This window comes from Dermacentor silvarum, chromosome 1 (assembly GCF_013339745.2).
Source record: "Dermacentor silvarum isolate Dsil-2018 chromosome 1, BIME_Dsil_1.4, whole genome shotgun sequence".
Lineage (NCBI taxonomy): Eukaryota > Metazoa > Arthropoda > Arachnida > Ixodida > Ixodidae > Dermacentor > Dermacentor silvarum.
This window is the reverse complement of record NC_051154.1, coordinates 397,236,253-397,257,770: the sequence shown is the minus strand read 5'-3', so window position 1 is coordinate 397,257,770 and position 21,518 is coordinate 397,236,253. Positions and strand designations below refer to the sequence as shown.

The 21,518-nt window shown below is 46.9% G+C and overlaps 1 protein-coding gene across 1 annotated transcript in view; it reads left to right on the top strand.

Moving 5' to 3' along the window:
- The window catches only part of LOC125939734 (uncharacterized), a 132,213-nt gene that overhangs the window by 26,617 nt on the left and 84,078 nt on the right, over positions 1-21,518 (top strand). The gene's annotated exons all lie outside the window — the stretch shown is intronic.

The window sequence follows — 21,518 nt, the reverse complement described above, 5'->3', positions numbered from 1 at the left end:
AGGAAAAGCGTGATATTAAGAAACAAATTCTAGCAAGGGCGGGATTCGAACCCGCGTACGAAGAGAGCGCCGTAACCACTCAGCCATACAGCCTTTTTTTCTTTCTTTATTGCATTTATTCAATTCACACAGAAATACGGTGTACAATTATATCAGCACATAAAGGGCTGAAAAGGGAACAATCAAAACTCGGGCATGCACATCAGCCCTTCTAACCTAGGAAGCCAGTCTGGTTCGGGTTCATGAAGTTTGTACACTTGAACCATTCTGCTAACAGATTCGCGAAAGTAACTCCTTATTGGCCGCGCGTCAATATCTGCATGACGATAGGCGATTCTTGATAACCAAATACTATGTAGGCCCAGGAGCATTATCATGTCGAATGGGACGCCTTCGTCGTTATTGACCGGTAAAAATCTAATGCCGTAGCTATCTATAGGTAAGTCATTTTTTAAAGTTCTTTGAAGTATGTCCCAAAAGAAGTAACCTCCGGAACAATCTAGAAAGAACGTGTTCAATTGTCTCTGGTTTCCTACATATAAAATAGTGAGTGCCCCAAGGTACGAACATTCCTTTTTCTTTCATATATGTCTTTACTTCTAGCGTATTAGTATGCAGTTTAAAGGAGAAGGTTTTGACATCTCCCCTAACAGGCATGTTTTTTACCCTTTTTAAGATGTCTTGACCTGGACCATCATTCTATTGGGTTCTATACAGGGGAGTGGGAAGAAATACATCACATAAGTCTTTGTATAGCTTTTTCCGCGATACGCCACAGAGGTATTCGAGGGAGAAATGATCTTGTAAGATACGACACGAAAGGTACACTTCTCTCATATACCCAGAAATGCTTCCTGGCATATTTTCTGACCACACAATTAAGTTTGGCAGATGTCTACCTAACCTCACTTGGCACACAGTTCGTAAAAAGGTGTCTGTAGAATTGCGAAAAAACATAAAACGATTCACCAGCTGTCTATGATACAGATGTGACAGGCTAAGTCCTCCTAGGCGGACACGTCTAAAAATACTTGTTCGTTTAGTTCTTTCCCACGTGCAACCCCAGACAAAAACAGCAAATACACGATGCAATTTCTGAATGTTAACGCGTGAGCAATGTAATACTTGCAGCACGTACCACAGCTTGCTAATAAGGAACAAGTTGCAAATTGTGGCGCGTGCAACTTGTTGCAAATATAGATAGGTTGAAGCCTTTAAAACGCTCGGAGCTTTCCCGTATTGCGGCAACTTCTCCACGCCAACAGTGTTCACTGTCTCTATAATGCTGCAAAGGTGCCCCTAAGTATTTAACTGGCGTAGTCACCCAAGACATGTTTGCGAAAGTACTTGGGGTTGATAGCCAATAGCCATGCCAGAACCCCAAGCTCTTTCCCCAGTTTATAGCACTGCCGCTGACTCTACAAAAATGTTTTGCAATGTTCACAACTCTAAGCACGCTTTCTTGGTTCGAACAGAATACAGCTATATCGTCAGCGTACGCAAGAAGCCGTACTTCAGTTGCATGCAGACGGAAACCTCGAATGTTGGTGCTATTGATAACGTTTAGACAAAATGGCTCAATGTACAAGCAAAACAGTAGAGAGGAGAGGGGACATCCCTGGCGTACAGAACGGTGCACTTTGATGCGCTCTCGCACTGTTTTATTAACAATAATCCGTGTTGTGCAACCTCTGTACGCCATGGCAACACCGTCTCTTATAATAGAACCAACTTTTACATGCTGCAAAATACACAGGAGTACGTCGTGAGGCACTCTATCAAAAACTTTTTCTCAATCAAGTAGTATCATTGCGATTCCCTCGCCTGTAGTATCACAACATTCGAGCACGCACCTGGCCTTGTGAATATTCGTTAATATTGTGCGACCTTTAATTCCACACGTTTGATGTTCTCCAATCAATTCGTTTATTACCATTTCCAATCTTTTAGCCAATACCTTCATATAAATTTTGTAATCGACATTTGTAAGCGCTATTGGTCTGTATGAAGAAACCTGTCTCAGGAGCCTGGCATCTTTTGTTTTAGGAATCAAGACAGTATGTTAAGTTAGGAATGACGGCGGCAGGAGACCTACGTCATAAGCGTTATTAAATAATGAAGTCAAGACAGTAGCAACGCTATGTTTGATTGATTTATAAAACGCTGCTGTCAGCCCATCGGGACAAGGTGATTTGTTAGAGTTGAGCTCGTCAATTGCCATTTTCACTTCTTCAATCGAGATAGGCATTTCCAATAGCTCTTTAGCGTCATCATCTATGCTTGGCATTGAATGCAAAAATTCATTTTTAAACGCTTCAATATTGCCCGAGCTATGAGCCAATACGTTACTGTAATAATCGTAAAAAACTCGTTCAATGTCACCCTTTTCTACGCAGATTACTCCTTGCCATTAAATTTGCGAAATGTGGTTTATATGGGCACGTTTTTTCTCTATGCCAAAGGCTCGTTTGGTGGGTGTGTCACCGCCCACCATTCGTTCAGCCCTTGCTCTCAATATTGCTCCACGGTAACGGTCCTCGTCAATTGCTTCTAGCTTTTGCTTCACGGCTAGGATGTCGCCTTTAAACATTCCTGGTTGTTGGCATTCCTCAGCTATTTGAATATATGCTATTTGCTCTCTATGCCAAAGGCTCGTTGGCATTCCTCAGCTATTTGAAGCCAGGGGGGGGGGGGGGCTGATGGGGCTTCAGCGCCCCCCCCCCCGAAATTTTTTCGTGCTGGCATGCACCGCCGACCAAAACTACCACCGACGCCGACAATCATTCTGGATTTTGTCTACAATGTCCTTTTCACGCTCGAAAAGACATTTCGGCACGAACATTGCGAACTCGGGCTGGATTTCGTGACAACGCACTTGCACCTGGAGTCACGTAACGCAAGGAGCCCCATCCGAGCACAAACTTTCAACGGCTTTTCGATAGCGAGCGCGCGCGTTGCGGCATCTCGCAGCGGCCGCGGAATATACGGAGTGCATGGATTTCAATTACGAAACTTTATGGGTATAAAGTTCTCATAAACTTTTGACGCGAAAGGTGCGCTGACATTTCCAAAGGCATGCTTTAAAAGATTTTCAATTCTAGAACTTTATCGGGTTAATGTTCTTATAAACTTGGGCCAACATGCGCGCACTGGAACGCTCGTGTCCAAGCCGTTCCATAAATGGAAGCGCGCGCTCGCAATCTCCCACACACACGAAAATACTAAATATCACCGTTACTGTCAGCTAGCAGCTGATAATTTTCTCCAAACATTTTCAGGAAGCGTGCCCAAGGTGATTGATCAGCTGGACCAGGGCAGGCAAAGTAAAATATGAGAAAACAGAAGAAAGTGAACGGCCTATTATTGAGGATTTTTTTTTTTTTTTTGCGGGCGACAAGGTCTGGCTCTCCGTGGCCACAGGGACAGGGCCCCTATGGATTTAAGCAATGCCCCTGCTGAAAATACAGGCATTTTCAGAGTGCTTCTTCGCATGCGAGCTGATTGTGGAGATACATTTCTGAAGAACCATTTGGAAAGTTTCCCCAGTATTGCCTCGTATTTAAGCCCAGACGCACAAAACCAAATTATAGAAATTTGTGGTGACATTATCAAAGAAAGCTTAGATTCAAAAGCAGGCTGCTTCTCCATACTTCCTGACGAAACGACGGACATCGCTGGAATCGAACAGCCTACTGTTCCTGCAAGGTACCTAAACAAGTATGCCAACGACATCAAGGGAGTGTTTTAGGTTTTAACACCGGAATAGATGCCCATCTCTCACGGCGACAGCAGGTTCTATGTAAATGTGTAAATACTGCTGCAGCTTTTAGTCACCCTTCCAGTGACCACTGCCAGCACAGAGAGAATATTTTTTAACAAGAGTTTACTAAAAAATTACTTGCGCTCTACAATGTCTGTGGAACGCATGGTTAGGCTGGCGCTTCTATACACCCACAGAGACGTCGGCATCAACGTGACCGTTTAGCTCAACTTTCCCGCCGAGAGCAGTTTGTCCTTTAGATAGCGAAGCAGCAAAAATCAATGCAAGTAAAAAGCACTGCTCCTTCAGGTCCATAAGTTCTTAATTAACTTTTAAAACAGCAGAAATTTTCGCCGTTTATTCTAGCAGTTAGCATCATGATCACAATTATCACGCGCATACAAAAATTACGAGGATACCAATAACCAATTTTGACCGACCTTGCTCATTGAAAGCCCGGCCCACGCGGCGTTCGCCAAAAACACTCGGATATTGGGTAGTTCAACTTACCGCATCATCTGTGGCCTTCGTTTGTCCTTTTCTTTCCTTTTCAGCTACCTGATTTTATTTCTTTTTTGAAACGAAGGAATACACTCCTTTAATTTTAGGTGCAGAATATTTGTTGGCGTTGTGCACGCAGTTAAATTACACATTTTCGTACTGATTTATGCATTAATCCTCTATTATTCTACCCACATGGCACTGTCGCGACCGCTGCATGGCCCAAGTACATATCACGATTTCGGCGATCATAGTTATGTTTTTGCCAGGATCATCTGTCTTTTTGTGCTCAAAGTTTACTATCTGTGACTGAGCAACATGTTTATTTGTCGTATTTGACGCATTATATACACTGACGTTTGCTTAAATACGTAGATTTATTGGAGACTCATACCTATTTTTAAATATTATTCTGCGAGGTTTTGTGTATACAAGCAGTGAACTTTGTTTCCAGCGACTCCTTTTTTTCCCTTTAGCGAGTTGTAGCTTCGCCTTTGTATATTCCATTCTATCTTCGCATTTCTAATATATACTTTGCAGAACTCCCACTTTTTATTTGTACTCACTGCTGCGAGTATTATCTCGGTGTAATTACAATACACGACGAATTACAGCTGCTCCTGCGCAATCGATTGCAACGAGGGATAGCGTCATTGAGGTTTCTTCCTGGCCGTTGCATATGCAGAAAAATGTAAACAAGGTTCTTGAATGACAAAGATTCATCCAAATATTTGTCCTCAACTTATTCATTTCATGGTCTTTACGTTTTTCATATAAGCTGCATGCACTGCTTGGCTGGTTTCGAACTGATATTAACCCTTTTCGCGGCGATCCCGTGGGCGCTGCCATATTTGATCACATGGTGACGCGTCCATTGCTTGCCTCAACTGCCTCCGTTGCCTCCTTGTTTACAATGGAAGTGTATGACGCCGGCGCGGCTTAGAAAACCTCTGTTTTCGGAGATATCGTAGACGGTGACTAGGTGGACGACACAAAGCTTTGATCACAGCTTGAGAGAACATGCAAAAGCTCTTTCGGAGCTGATTGAGCTATGTCCAAACGGCGCTGGCAGTTTATATGGTGCTTCTTCTAAAAGCGGGGCTAAATATGCATTCCAAGCTTTGCGATTATGAATTCAGTCAGGATTAGTGTGTTTTGCTCTTTGTTATTTATTCGGCAAATATTTTGAAGCAGTGGCTTGTCAGTTTCTGACTCAGTGAAGTTCCTCGGTGCGGCCACTATCTGATTATTTTCTGCCTAATCGCTCGCGGGTGTGCTCAGTTCCGAATCCGATAGATTTGGTCTTGCTGCGCACAAGGCTTGAAACGTAGCTATTTTGTACATTGTAATACCTTGTAGAAAATATATATTACAGCTAGTAACTCGCTTACTCTTGTTGACCGTCACGAAACATGCAGCTTCGACCATTGGTGCGCCATAGGTGCGCCATAGGTGTAGTCCGTCATTTATTGTGTGTATACAGTGCGCATATATTCAAGTGTGCGTCCATTCACTTATTCTTGATACGTCGGCGATAGAGTGGGCGTAAATTTTCCTGCCATTTGGACAGATGTGTATAGATAACGTGCGCGAAACTTACTGTGACAGGAAGCGGCGCTACTGCCTTTGTCATTGTTTAACGAGTGGGACTCACTGTTGCCGACGTTCTGGGGATGAAGCCCTTTCTTTAAAGTTTAGCGATACAAGGCTGGTGGATGAGCAAATTTCTGTATCCTCGAGGAAAGCCGCACATCACGAAGTGCTGGTAACACGTTCGGACAGTTGCAGCTGCGGTCCGCGAACTTCGCCACACAGATTCATTCTATTCCTTAACATAACAGTCACTATTTTTGCAGCCAACTCCTGCACGCGTCTTCAATCCACATTATTCAATCTAGCATAATTGGAGCACAGTGCGTTAGCGAAAACTCAGTTGCATTTCCTACAGCTGATCGCACAGAAGCAAGGTAGAATCGGTAATGGTTTCATATTCGTGCGCGGTCGCTGAGGAGAGGTATGGCGCGCCGCCGTGAGCGCCATCTCGTTTCTCTAAAACAAACTGCTCCGCGAACAGGGTCAATAGTTCTAAAGTTCATGAGATGTTTTCTTTACTTATTAATTAGACAAAAAAACACGGAAGCATTGATATCAGTTATTTCTGCCACAATTTTTGGGGCAAACGAATATATTCTGTTACGAAAACATACATATTAGAGGCGAAGCTCCTTATAGCGGCACCCGTTCGTCCCCGTCGTCGTCGTAGTAGTAGTATGTAATCAGTCTGAGAAAAATGAGAAAAAAAATTCCGAAGTTGTGTCCGTAGCGCGGAATCGAACCAGGGACCCCTCGCTTCCGAGCGCGCGGCGTTAGCCCACTACGCCACGAAGCGGACATGGACACACGCACCACGATGGCAATAAATACCCAACATTAACGAAAGGCCGCGTTTCTAGCGCGTTTCTAACGCGTTTGTGCTAGCGCGTTACGGCCCGTGTAAGAAGCTGGTGTAAGACGCTGTGGCCTCTCCGCCTTACCTTCAACGCGTTTCGAACACGCTGCCCAAAGCGGTGGCAATTCAAGTTCAAGTCGAAGGAGCGTTTATGAATACGGGGGGTATACTCTCTCAGCAGTCATGTGATGGCGTCGGCAAACGCGGTGCACGTTCCAGCATGTGTAAATGGCTGCGTAAGACGCTGTGGCCGCTCCCCCTTACTCGAGAGTACTGCACGTTTCTAACGCGTTTGTGCTAGCGTCCCCTTAAGCGGGAGATCCGATGATTCCCTCCGGAGCTTCGCCCACTCATCATCATTCACCCCGTCGATATGCTGTGATTTTTTAATGGACAGTGCATAGCGTTCAGTAATTCGTTTGCAGCATCTAATATACAATGAAATTGGCAATGCAGTTATTATTTATGCATTTGATCCCTCGACAAATTCTATAAGGAGGAGGCCGCGCTGCAACCTGAGCCCCCCCCCCCCCCCCCCACCCCCCCGAACAAAATTTCTGGCTACGCCACTGCAACTAACTGAGTGGAGCCGTGGATTGCGCAATCGGTACGTACCATCAGCACCGACACGCCAACAGCGCAGATAAAAACTAGTAGGTCAGATTCGGTTCTATGATTTCTATGCGTTTGTCGATACGCTACGTTGCTAATCACGCGACGCTTTCTTTACGTTAGCTTCGGGTGCTGATAGTATGCACGTTTGCGTGCTTTTCCGTTATTCACACGCGCTGCGAGTTGGTAAATACTACGAGGTGTCCCTCACGGGAAGACATGGCCTTCGGACGTCGTCCCAATTTTCTGGTTGTACAAGCTGCTCGCGGTATACGAAAACGCCACAGTTGTAGCGCGGTATGCATTTACGGACGGAACAATTTACAGAATATGCAACTACGGACAAGTGCTGCGGTCAAGTGGTGCCGCTCGTTTTCCCCAATGGTTTATCTGATTTAACGTTACTTCCGCTGGAGACGTGACTGCTTATCAAGCTCGCAAAGCGAACGTGCAAACTATATATCGTAATCAATGTTCTACAATAGCTTATTTAACGCTTTGACTGGTAATAAAAGCATTGTCAATTTGTTTTCGAAGCATTATTTAAACAATGTTTTCTAATTTTTCTTATGCATCATTTTTCTCCTGCACGAAAACCAATAAACCTTCAATGGTTTATTGGATATAGGATAAACCTGTATCCTTACTGCACCTGTATTAAGCGTCACATTAAAATGTAATTACATACTTCGCTTACTTCAGTGCATTGAATTTATTTTGTTTATGCTGGTTGTAAGATATCGCAGTACTCTAACAAACTACTTCGCCATAAACATCCTTGCCTTTCCTTGCTTCCCTGTCTCTACTCCCTGAAAAACACACACAACAATACGAAAAAGCAGGCAAACACGTTGTTTTTATAAGCAGTAGATAACACATTAAAGAAAAGCAGATCAAAATTGTGCTGTCAAGTGAGCCGGTTGCACTCCTTCCTCTGAATGATAACATCATTTCACGTGTGGGTGGTTCTTGCATATCCACAGCTCATAAAGTGTGCAGACTCATCACGAGGTGTAGGACTTGTTCTTCAAGATGGAGGTAATGTTCCTAATGAGTCTGCAATTACATGTATTACTGCATAAACTCGTATAACCATACCTAATCATTACTCAGTCGAGCTTCCTCCGAGTCATATTCATCTAAATTCTACTTAGCCGAGCTTGCTCCCACTCATATTCACGAAACATATACTTAGCTGAGCTTGCCCTGACTACCACGTGACAATATTCACCAAACGTTTACTCGACCGAGCTTGCTCTTACTCGTATTCACCAAAATTCTACTCAGCCAGGCTCACACGAACTCAGACTCGTGGTTAGTTCGAAGTCTTAGTGAGCCGACGTTTGAGTGAGTTCACCGAGCTATGTATACATTGCGTTATGTGACATGTGCGGTGCATAAGCAAACATTGCATATGAGTACTTGTTGCATCGAATGAAATAAGGACAACTGCACACATTGCAGTTAGATTTCTAGAGTTTAACTGACCATTGCGTGAAAGCTTTGCCTCATGTCAATTCATGCAAGTGCATTGGATCTGCATCATATTTTTTGCCAATCCTGCTGGCTAACTTGGCCGTTACTGGGTGGCCAGATTTTGTACATTTGAAGACAAAGTTGAATAAATGACTGTGGTGCAATATATTTGAAAAAAGATGCTTGCATCACTGCAAGTACAACAATCACAACTTGGTACAAACACATGCACATAAGATGCACACATGGAAAATACATAAGCAGATGGAATCATTTGGCCACCACCTATGGCAAAAAAAGAAAGGAAAACCGCAAGCCAATGCTGAAACGACCACCCATAACCATTCCCATTGCCAGGTACATAGGTTCTAGGCGAAACACATGTGGAACCTAGCAGTTACCTCGAGGTAGCAGCTATGGAAGCTTTTGCATTCGCAGCTGGCCACTCAACCACTCAAGTCTGTACTCAGACTTAGGCACACTTTTTATTGTCTATATCTTAAAAATTTATTGTGGTCTCCTAAAAAATTTGAGAATGTTTGGAATCTGAGGCTTGCAAAGGTAAATATTTTTATTCCATTCTTGTTCACGGTAAAAGCTCATGCAAAAGCTTAGAGATATTGTCAGTGCGCCTCACTTTCCCTCAAAACATATTGGTTCGAAGAGTTGTGAAGAAATGGTTTTATTTTACAGGAGATGGACGATGATCGGAGCGTGATCGTAGCGCATTCTGCCCTGTCGAGCTCTTCGTCTTCTCTTCTCTCGTTTTGGGCCTGCCTTTCGTATCCGTTACATTTCCCCGCAAGCAGACGAAGCCCGTGGGGAGAGTCAGGATGGACAAGCAGGGTGGAAAGGCTTCAGGCGAGCAATATGAGTCAGCTGAGTTCTGCTTGATCGCCGACCATTGCACAGGAGGCGAGCTATTACGTAAGTGAGTTCGCTCAGGCGGTCCACAACTACAAATGGGCCTGAATATTGTGACAAGAGCTTTTGGCACAATCCACGCTTGCGTTGCGGTGTCCAAAGAAGGACCAAGTCACCTTTTTCGAACGATAATTGTACGTGACGGTCGTCGTATCGCTCTTTCGAACGTCTTTTCGAGGCCAGAGTACGAAGACGAGCTATTCGACGGGCTTCTTCGGTGAGACACAAAGTCTTCGATACAGAATCGTCATTGCACAGACCGAAGGGGAAGAAAGTGTCCAGAGGGCTTCGCGGTAGCCTTGCATACAGGAGATAAAATGTGCTATAGTTCGTGGTTTCGTGTTTCGCCGTGTTATATGCGTAAGTGATGAAGGGTAGCACGTGGTTCCAGTTCTTATGATTGGAGGAGACGTACATGGCAAGCATGTTGGCCATCGTTCTGTTTGTCCTTTCAACGAGGCCATTGGTCTGTGGATGCTAAACGGCGTGCACAAACGAAGTAAATGCACAAACGAAGTAACTCTTCAATGGCATCATCAGTGAACTGGCGACCGCGGTCGCTGATGATGACACGTGGTGGGCCATGACGAAGGACCACGGAACGCAGCAGAATACCGCCACGCAAGCAGCGGTGGAAGAGGGTATGGCTGCAGTTTCGGCATACCGTGTAAGATGGTCGACGCACACAATTATCCAACGGTTCTTGTTGTTGGATAACGGGAATGTACCCAAAAGGTCAATGCCTACTTGCTCGACCGGCGTACTAGTTGGTGTCAATAGCTGAAGGGGACCCGGGGCTGCGGTGGTCGGTCGCTTGTGACGTTGGCACGTTTCACAACTAGCGACATAGCGCTTGGTTGTTTCGTACATCTTGGGCCAATACAAGGGCTCCTGCGTGCGGTGTAGCGTTCGTACGAAGTTGAAAAGTCCGGATGTCGCATCGTCATGCATGGCGCGCAGAACGTCGGAGGGAAGACTCTCGGGGGCAACAAGCAGAAAAAGCGCTCCATGCTGGAGTAATTAGTTTTGTAGAGCAACTCATCATGGACAGTAAAGCGACCGCTGCCTTGAGAAGTACGGGCGGCAACAAAAAGCGGATCGAGGGTAAGATCATTCCGTTCTTCTCGCTGAAAGTCTGCCGCATCAGAGAACGTACAAGTAACAACAGCGAGGCAGTGGTCAAAATTCTCAGCATCGCAGTCGGTAGTTGCAAGAGGAATCCGAGAGAGGCAGTCTGCGTCAGCGTGACGACGGCCACTCTTGTACGACACCACAAAGTCGTATTGCTGGAGGCGCAGCGCCCAACGTGCCAGGAGACCAGAGGGATCACGCAAACCGATCAACCAGCCTAAAGAATGATGGTCGGTGATAATCTTGAATGGTCTACCGTAAAGATAACACCGAAAATTCTGTACAGCAAAAACAGCTGCCAGGCATTTTTGTTCCGTACCCGTATAATTGCGTTCAGATTTGCTAAGGCAACGGCTGGCATATGCGACAAAATGTTCTGCGCCACTGTGACGTTGTACAAGCACCGCATCTATCTCAATTCCAATAGCATAAGTGTGAACTTCAGTCAGGCAAGATGGATCGAAGTGGCGCAAGAGGGGTGCTGACGTTAGTATTAACTTCAATTGAGAGAATGAAGCGTCACACTCTGGTGTCCAATAGAAGACCAAATCTTGTCGCAAAATACTTGTCAATGGGTAAACGATGTCGGCAAACAGGGGAACAAAACGACGGAAATACGAACATAGGCCAATGAATGAGCGAAGTTCTCGTGCTGACTGCGGTGGCTTGAAGGCGCTCACCGCTTCAATCTTACGAGGATCGGGTCTGACGCCATCCTTGTCGACTAAGTGTCCCAGGACCAGTGTTTGGCGTCCGCCAAACCTACATTTTTTTTAGTTTAGAACCAGTCCAGCTTTTTCGATGCAGTCGAGAACAAGGCTGAGGCGTTCGTTATGTTCTTCAAAGGTGCGGCCAAATATTACAACGCCATCGAGGTAACACATGCATATATCCCACTTTAGACCACGTATTACTGTGTCTATGAATCTTTCGAAGGTGACAGGAGCATTGCATAGGCCAAAAGGCATAACATTAAAGTCGAATAGGCCATCTGGAGTCACGAAAACGGTCTTTTCCTTGTCGGCAGGGTCCATAGGTATTTGCCAATACCCCGATCATAAATCAAGTGTTGAGAAGTACGAAGCAGCCTGTAAGCAATCAATGACGTCATCAATTCGGGGTAGCGGATAGACATCCTTCTTTGTCACTGCGTTTAGACGTCTGTAATCTACGCAGAATCTCCAGGAGCCATCCTTTTTCCTGACCAGGATTACTGGGGCTGCCTATGGGCTAGAGGACTCTCGAACGACACCTTTGTTAATCATCTCCTTGACTTGCTCTGCAATAACTTTGCGCTCGGAGGATGACACTCGGTAGGGCTTCTGGCGGATGGTGTGTGCTCAGCCGGTATCCATTCGGTGACGAGCGCGGGACGACGGTAAATGAAGGGGTGCATCTCCATGCGTGAAGTCGAATGCAGCCTCATGCCTGGTAGGGACCTGTACCAGTGCTTGCCGTTCCGATGTACAGAGAGCCTTGCTGATCATGCCAAGCATTAACTCTTCAGAATGGCGATTATCGCAAGGAGAGCAAGCTGTAGAGACGTCCGCATTTAGTGCCGCTATTGAGCTACTCGCGGCTTCATCGAATAGAACAATTTTCATACCGCGAGGGAGGACAACCGGCGTGGATGAACAGTTCAGCGCCCACAATGTGGCGACTCCTTTCGTCATGCACACGACAGAGCAGGGCACAAGTATACTTTTTTTGGCACAGTGTATGCGGAGAGGCCTGACTACAAGGTCAACACAATCAGCGTCAACAGTATTTGCAAAAACACGAACGGGCGTCAGGCACCACGATGGTTGAATCACTTCATCAAGAACATTGAGTGTGTCTGTGTCCCTGTCTTCACCACGCGAGCTTTGTTCGGGACGTGCTGATATAAATAACTTGTTTAACGATATTTCGCCACAACCACATTCCACGGAAGCACCGCATTGTTTAAGAAAATCGATACCAAGAATAACATCGTGTGAACAACGAGAAAGAACAAGGAATTCCCACACAAACACTTTGCCAGCCAACAAAACACTCACAGCACAAACACCAAGGGGATGAAGCCACTCGCCGACTACTCCACGAAAGGTAATACCGTCGTTCCAAGAAAACATAACTTTGTTTTTGAAAGCGAGGCTCATCACAGACACAGTTGCTCCACTATAAACTAACGCCATGGTCGGTATTCCGTCAATCAACACATTCACTTTGTTTTTGTGCATCGCAACAGGCAGAGGTATTTCTTCCAAAGACCGTCCGGCGACCTCACCTCCATTGGCCGCGGATGCTAGTTTCCCAGCGGTGGTGAGGAAGAACGGCGCCGAGGGGACGGAGAGCGACAGGAACGGTTATTTTGTAGCGTCAAACTGCGCTCAGATGCTGACAAATCGCTGCGTCTGGTCGCGCACGAGAAGCGGTCCTTTGGAAGCAAATCGGTCGTCCACAAGTCGTATGAAGTACGGGTCCCGGGTGGCGAGAACATCGGTGGTGTCCTTCGTGATTGACGGCCTTGCCGACAATACCGAGCAATACGGCCTGTGGAACCGCAGTTGTAGCACACGGGAGGGTCGCGGTTGACAGCATCTACCTCGAAGCGAATGCTAGCCTGCTGCGGGCGGGGAGAAAGTTCGTTGTCATGTGAATAATGTGTCTCTGCTGCTCGCTGAAATCCGTTATATCGATTATAAGCAACGTCGTGGTAGTAGGGCCGGTGCTGTTCTTGGCGCGGCCTCAAAGAAGTCACAGGGCTTCGGGGGTAAAAACGCGGCTGTTCTCGTCGTGGCTGAGCGTCCTAAGTAGGGCCTCTGTCGTAGAGACGTGGCTGCTGTCGGGGCGCGTGTTCATAATCCTCATTGCCCCTTGCCCCACTATACGGGGAGAAGGATGCCACGTTTGGCTCGAAATCTGGTGGTAAGCGGAAGCTATGAGTGTCTCGGTGTGTCAGTTGCACGTGCAGGCTGAGTTCTTCCCGAACTATTCCTCGAATCGTTGATACAAGATCGAGGGGCTGGTTGCTCTCTACGCTTGCAACTGTCGTCACAATGGCTAGCCTGCCAAACTTCGCCGTGATGCGAGGCCTCGTCTTCAGTTGCTCGAAAGTGCGACAGTGCCGAATGATGTCGGCGAGGGAAGCCAGGTTGCCTTTTACGATGAGGAAACTGTAAACAGCCTCAGCAATTCCTTTTAGGATGTGCCCGACTTTGTCTTCCTCAGACATTCCATAATCTGCCATCCTACACAGTTTTATTACAGCCTTAATGTAGGTCTTGCAGAATTCGCCAGGCACTTGCGCGCGTTGCAGTAGCGTCTGGTCTGCCCTTTTCTTTTTCGTCGCGGAGTCGCCGAATCGCTCTTTGATTTGAGAAACAAATCTGCCCCATGTCGTTAACGTTTCCTCGTGATTGTCGAACCACATCAGCGCAGTATCCGTTAGGAAGAACACGACGTTCGATAGCTGAGAAGTGCTGTTCCACTTGTTGGCGGCGCTCACCCGGTGATAATGGATGAGCCATTCCTCGACGTCTTCGTCCGGTCTTCCGGCGAAGGGACGCGCATCTCTCAGTTCTGAACGGAGCTTGTCGGCGCAGCAGTAGGAATGGGCCGTTGTTCGTCTGCGTCGTAGGACATATTCAACTCCGGTGTATTCGGTGGGAGTCCAGCAAGGCGACGGCTCCGTCGAAGAACTTGTGGTTCAGCCTCCGTCTTCGGGTGTCGATTACCCAGCACCTTCCACCACAACTGTTACGAAGAGTTGTGAAGAAATGGTTTTATTTTACAGGAGATGGAGGATGATCGGAGCGTGATCGTAGCGCAGTCCGGCCTCTCGAGCTCTTCGTTCTCTTCTCTCTTTTTGTGCCTGCCTTTCGTATCCGTTACCATATGTAGTCTGTAATTGACATTCGAGCAGCTTTTCAACAGCAAGGGAAGCAGCTTCCCCTTTTTCAGCATTGGGTTAACGCAGTCAATTAGGGAGGCATATAGATTTTCTAATACAATCGGTTCGGGAATACCAAATCAGATTGTACCTTGACGCTTTCCTTGCGCTTTCCTGTTTTGGCCAAATATTGTTTGAAATGGCTCCAATTGGCATGCTCTAACACTGGTCTTTTATAGGTTAAGTACATGACTAGTTTAACGGACTGGGATGCTGGCTTTCATTTCCAGGAAAGGAACCATAGCACCTGCTGCAGTTGCATATGTTCATGGTTATCTGGGGTTTTCAGCCTCACTTTTAAGATAACGTGCTGAAGCTGGTAAAAGGACACACATGCTATCAGTGGACAGTTTTGGTAGCTTCTTACTTTACGCTTGCCACTATGAATACAAAATTTTAGCGTTTGATTTTGTTATTAAGAAAACAAACGTACACCTAACAAGGTATTTAATGTCAGCCGTGGGGCTACGTGGCAGCGCTACGTGCTGCAGCATATTGACTTAAGCTTCTTGATACAGAAACAGGACGAGAAAGCAGACGACACCCATGTCCGTCAGAATGATATGATACTACGTACACAAGTGACTGCAGCTCCTAAAAAATGTGGTTGCGGCTTTTACGGCTTTTACGCCTTTCGAAATATTCAAAGAGCACTTGTACAAATAATTACAACACACGCGCCGAGACGGACGAGCCAGGCTGGCGCTAAGAATAAAGTTCACAACACAAATTCCATTGCACGTTCAGTAATTACACACAGATCATTTGTAGCTTCCTTAACGGGCAGACGTGAGTTTTTGGGTTGGTGCTTGCTGCTAAGTTTGGTGCAAGAACGTAGAGGCTTGGGCTAGTCGGTACATACTCGAGAGGGAAACAGCGCGAAAAAACACGACAAGAAGACAAGAAGGGAGACACACACCAGCGCTGCAAGAATATTGCTAGAATCAGGAACCGCTTATGCGCAATCACGAGCAATATACACACATCATTTCTTCAGAAGCTGATGTTAAGCACGGGTAGAGCGAGGGTCTCTTCGTTGACATGACTACTTCGCTGCAGCCGAATTCCGAATACTGCATATGTGATGACAACAGCTATATGGGCTTGTTGATAGGTCCTTTTGTAATTTCTTGTATCGCAGGAAGAACGACACGGGCATAAAACACACACGAGACAGCACACAGCACTGAATGACTAGCTGCGAACAGTTGTTTACGTCCGCCATGTCTCCTCGTATTCAACTGCATCAACCGCTGTTGCACACTCCAAAACAGATAAAACTTTGAAGCGTTTTTTAAACACAAAACGCGCGTATTATTTTCTCCTAATCAAGACTCGTCAATAATTTTGTAACTCAAAGGTGTTTCCATTCCATTTGAAAAATTACACGAGTTATGCCACAAAAATTCGCAGCAAGCAACCCTGGGCGTCGCATCAGTCGCATTGTTGAAATCGCGATCATGTCAACTAATCCCTCAAAATTTGCATTGCGACGCGTCCGATCGCACCGATTTTTTTCTCTCCAGTCGCAGCATGTGCGACAGCCTTAATACAAAATTAAACATTCGTTACAGCCTCGTAGCAGACCTTCGTAGTTCCGCGTACTTTTAACAAAATTTTCAGCTGCGTCCTTATACACACAATTCTACAGTGACGCAGTTTCGTCTACCAAAAGCAGCGTATGCTGTATAGATGGAGTGCTGCGCAAACGTGATGGAGAATATACGTGCAATACCACGTCACTTGGATGGTAGTGCCAACGTGGGAGAAGGCTCGCTTTTCTAACGAAACATGTAGTGGTTGTTCATGTTCAATATGTTATACATGCGAGTTAAGAGCAGAACGTACGTACAGCAGAAAAGGATGGATATTTCGAAACGTCGAAATCGTCAAAAATTGTGTGGCAGAAACCTGAACAGTGGGCAGTCAGTGGTTAATATCGCAAATATAGAAATGATGGCAAATAGGCGGTTTTGTTGCCATTGCGGTAAACTCTCCGATTGCTGCGCTGGGTACCTGGGATGGATACCCATTCAAACGTTTTTTTTTTCATTGCGATAGCAATTATTAGACACTCCAGACGCCTTTCTGTCGTCGGCGTCGTGATGTTCCTTAACAAGCTAAGGGCAATAGCACCGTCGGTGCGCGCCGTATGCTGTATTTCTGAATGAAAGCGTGCGAGGGGAGCTGAAGATCACGGCTCAATCTCGCGCGCCCAAGGCAGGAAAGCCGGAAGGAAGCATGCCGTCTGCCCTCGCGCTTGGATGTGGCTTGCGTCCCCTAACATAAAACTCTCTTGGCTCAGCCTTCTTATCTATTGTTTAGTGGGATGCTGGCTTAAATTCCAGTGCCCCGTGTTTTCATTGCAGCCTGAGTCCGCACATGCTCCCCCTGGTAACGTGCTGGCCACGCCTGAGTCACCCCCCATCAGCCCCTTCTTGGTGCAATATCTAGAGGAGCTGGACACAACTCCCCTGGTAGACACGCGCCAGCCCACGCTGGTAGACTTCACCCTGGAGAGTCCCGAGCTCAAGGCGAGCAACTCACCTTGCCGCAAGCTCTTCCAGTTTCCAGAAAAGCAGGCTCCCAAGGATGCCGCCAACTCGTGAGTGACTCGTAACCCTGTCGTTTCGCTCATGTCGTAGAAAAGCAATGACGGCACGCCGAACAGAAGCCAAGTCAGATCAGACTAACAGAATATTCTTACAAAATCATATTTGAGTTGATGTCGTGGCGATGTGTTGATTGTCGAAGGCCAAAGTTCCATTTTGTAAATTTATTGCTGAAGCCGCAGTGCTGTGACGGTGTGACCTGACGAACTTGAAGTTACGTTTTTATTGCGATAGCAATTATATGGACACTTCAAGCGGGTTTTTGTCGCCGTCAGGTTCCGTATAAAGTCCAAGGGAGATAAAATCGTTGGCGCGCGCCATATGTGCGAGTGAAAGCACGCGGGGGACGCGCGCTTTCACGGAGAGCGAACGCACGGCGGAGAGCAAACGCGACTTCTTCCGCCGCGGGAAAGGCCGCGGGGGTATGTGAGGGAGGGAGGGGGGCGAAGCCGTGCTGCACCACCAAATGAATATCTTGCAACCGGGCACAAAGGGAACTGGCGACTCATTCTCCCTCGTGAAAGGAGGGAAGCGGGAAGGCAGCGCGGGAGAGATGAGGAGCGCCTTTCTACTCTGACAACAGTGTACTTATACTTTGCGCCAGTGCGGGCTGTCGCGCGCACCGTATCTTGAAAGCAATCTCCACACGCCTCTGACCTTTGTATGCACTGTGCTTTTGCCGCTCAGTTTCCGTTGAAGCGATAGACCGCAAGAAGCTTCGCTCGCTGCGGCGCTGCGCTTGCTCACGCCATCGTCTTGAGAGTGGTTGTCTGCGGTTATCGAGTGTGATGTATTCATGTTTGCTTGTGCACGCTGACACCACGCTTGTTAATTGTGTTAGTAAGCGAATGTGTCCAAGTTTATGCAGCCGATAAAACTGCTATCCCTACTCCGTATAGCTATCTAGTAATTTACTATCGCAAATAATGCTTCGCCTTTCGGGCGGAACTGCGACATTTTTTTACAGCATAAGCTGTTGTGGGCTCATTCCAATAGCCGTTTCGGGTCGCGATCATGCCGCCGCCGCCTCGTAGCCGCTATCGCACGCGAAAAAAAGTACCCGCTCTCTGCCGGGATCGAACCCAGGCCCGCTGCGTGGGAGGCGAATACTCTAAAACAGCCACGCAAACGCTTGCTATCCGAGAGCGGGAAACACGCATATAAACGCGCCCTATGCAGGCGCGCAGGCGCAGACGACGGGATGCGATTCAGACGCGAAACGCAAACAACGCTGTCCCAATCCTCGGCCGGTATGGTGGCTCCATCTAGTTAAGGCACCGGCAAACGCAACCTTTCAAACACTGTAAATTTTGCTGCCGCCTTAACTAGATGGCGCTAACATACCGACGGACGCTCGGGATCACGTTGATTGCCCTAGAAAGGAGTACGTTTATGAAGATAAATAAATCACAGGGGACCCTGATCATGAGAAGGAAATTTACAGAATAATAAATTTGCGTTGGCGTACATATAGCCGGCATTGTCAAATCCTGACTGGGAGCTTACCACTGTCTTCGAAAAAAAAGGTGCACAATCATTGTATTCTACCGGTGACAACATATCGAGAAGGAACTTGGCGGTTAACAAAGAAGCTCGAGAACAAGTTACGGACTGCACAAATAGCGATGGAACGAAAAATGTTAGGCCTAACGTTAAAGGGACCCTGAAACGATTTTGACGATTGTGTACAAACGTACTGAGTCATTAGAGTAGGTCCTTCTGATCATTAATTGACGCATCTAAGCGCTCCACGTAAAGCGTGTAATTTATTATAAGGTTTTCAAAATGTACATCGCTACCAATTGCAGCACGCCAAGCGGCTGATTTTTTTGCCCAGATGACGTGTTTTGCCCAGAATATGTCACTGGGCCAGCTATCCGATTGACTGCCCAGGGCGCGTCATCGATAATTTTTCCAACATTATGGTGAACAAATGTTCGTGATAGCTTAGATGTTAGTTAATTTGTTTCTATAAAGAGAAAGTAACAGAAAGAGATTGCACAAGGACATGCATCACTACACAAAAAGCACTTCCGGCCCACAGCAAGTGTCGTCTGCTTGTGTTACAACCGTGGTTACAACGTGCTCCGTGTTGACGAGAGCTGCGCGGTCAGTGTTGGTCTTGTTCTTTTTTTTTCGCAAGCACCATGGTTCGCCCTTGCGTTGTGGGCTGCAATCGTAGCGATCGGCGACATGTCAAGCTGCGACATCGTGCCCCGCTGCAAGGCAGCAGACGAGCGCAGTGGCGGTAGCTCATCGGACTGACGGTATCCAAACGGCGCCAGCATCTACGCGTTTGCGGCCGTCACATCTCGTGGAAGGATTGCCACAATAGAATTTAGCCTGTCCGGTATTCAGGTGAACGCAAGCGTAAGTGTACTGGCCGTTTTGCCACGTTTTACGTGATGAACGGAGGGGCAAACGTGAACTGCTTGCACGGTGCAGCCACCTGGCGGCACAAACCTCAACCAAACATACAGCTAATATAGCAGTAACCAAGTTTTTTCTACTTTGTTGCTGGCTCAAATTTTTGGCAGGAGCGTAATCTTGAACGCGTTGTCTTTTTATGTTTCAAATGTTTTACACTTGGTTACAGGAATATTTGATCTGTATTTGGCTGTTTGAGCTCTGCGCCACCAGATGGCTGGACCGTGCATGGCGATCAGGCTGCTCACGTACGTCTATGAAGCTCCTTCATCACAGCGGTATGGAGGGGCTTTAGTTTACGCATCTGGATATCCGCCAAACACCCAGCCCGCCTGTGGTTACCGGAATACCGGACACGCTCGGCGTTGCGACAGAACGCTCGCAACGCACGCTGCTTGATCGCTCTCGCTAGGGATCGACGGCCGGGCGGCTAGCGGAGAGGTTGGCGAGCCTGCGCGCGCTGGCTCCAAGACAACTGGAAGTAGACGACAACCTACTTCACAACATGACGTAGGCCAGCGCAGGCGGAGCTTATCCCCGATCACTCGGCGAGCGAGTTGAGGAGGAAATGCATGGCTAGGGAGGAGGGTAACTTGTAATCGCCCGTAGCTCTCCTAATATGAGACGCTTCACTTAAATTGTGACGCAAACGTTTTACTGTAGCTGCCCCCTACGCGTCTCCAAAATTTGTCCAAGCCGTTTCAGGGACCCTTTAAGAGACAGGAAGAGAGCGGTGTGGTTCAGAGCAAACTGGGATAACCGAGATTCTAATGGACATTAAAGGAGAAAAATGGACCCGGGCAAGCCACGTAATGCGTAGGATGGATAACCGGTGCACCATTTGAGTTACAGAATTGGCACCAAGAGAAGGGGAGTGCAGTCGAGGATGGCAGAAAAATAGGTGCGGTGATGAAGTTAGGAAATTTGCAAGCGCAAGTCGCGGCGAGAGGCCTTCGCTCTGCAGTCGACCTAAAAATAGGCTTATGATGATGATGACAGTGTTGTTGATACAGTGGTCGCATTAGGAAGTGACCACTGCCTGTGTTGCTACCGCCTTCAGCCACTTTCCTTCTTCCAACAGTGCAGCGCGCTTAGCTTCTCTCGCTACTTTTTCGTATTGTGGCGTCGAAGTGTTCGGCTGCAAATGAGCGGCCAGCTGGAGGACCGCTGGCGTTTAAAACCCCGTCTCAGTGCTAAAGATGATAATCAAGTGTATGGTGCCCTGTATCTGCGTTTCGAACGTCGCTATTGGAAATGACAAATGAAACTTCAGCGTACTAGAAGCTACAGCTTGAGTGATATTGTGAACATACATTAGGAAGAAATTGGAACCATTAGGCGTACGCTTTTTAAGCAGCACGTGCACAACACTTAAGAACACTTGCAGCGTAGTTCACCCTCAGCTACCTTTGCCTTCACTTGGAACTTGTACACACATTTCTTGTCTGATGTTAAATAGTAGTGTGCAGTGAATTTCCTCGATATCACCAATCTGATACCACTGCAGCTACATTAAAACGGTGATACTACCGCAGCCTAGGATATTGATTTGGTCTCGACGAGAGAATATCTTTTCCTGGTGTGTTCTCTGTAAGCAACACTCATCGCCAAGAGTTAAGACTCTATTAAGGTCGTTAAGCTGATGCAGATGCTTTTACTGAAATCAACGTATCCTTGCCAGAATGAAAAGTC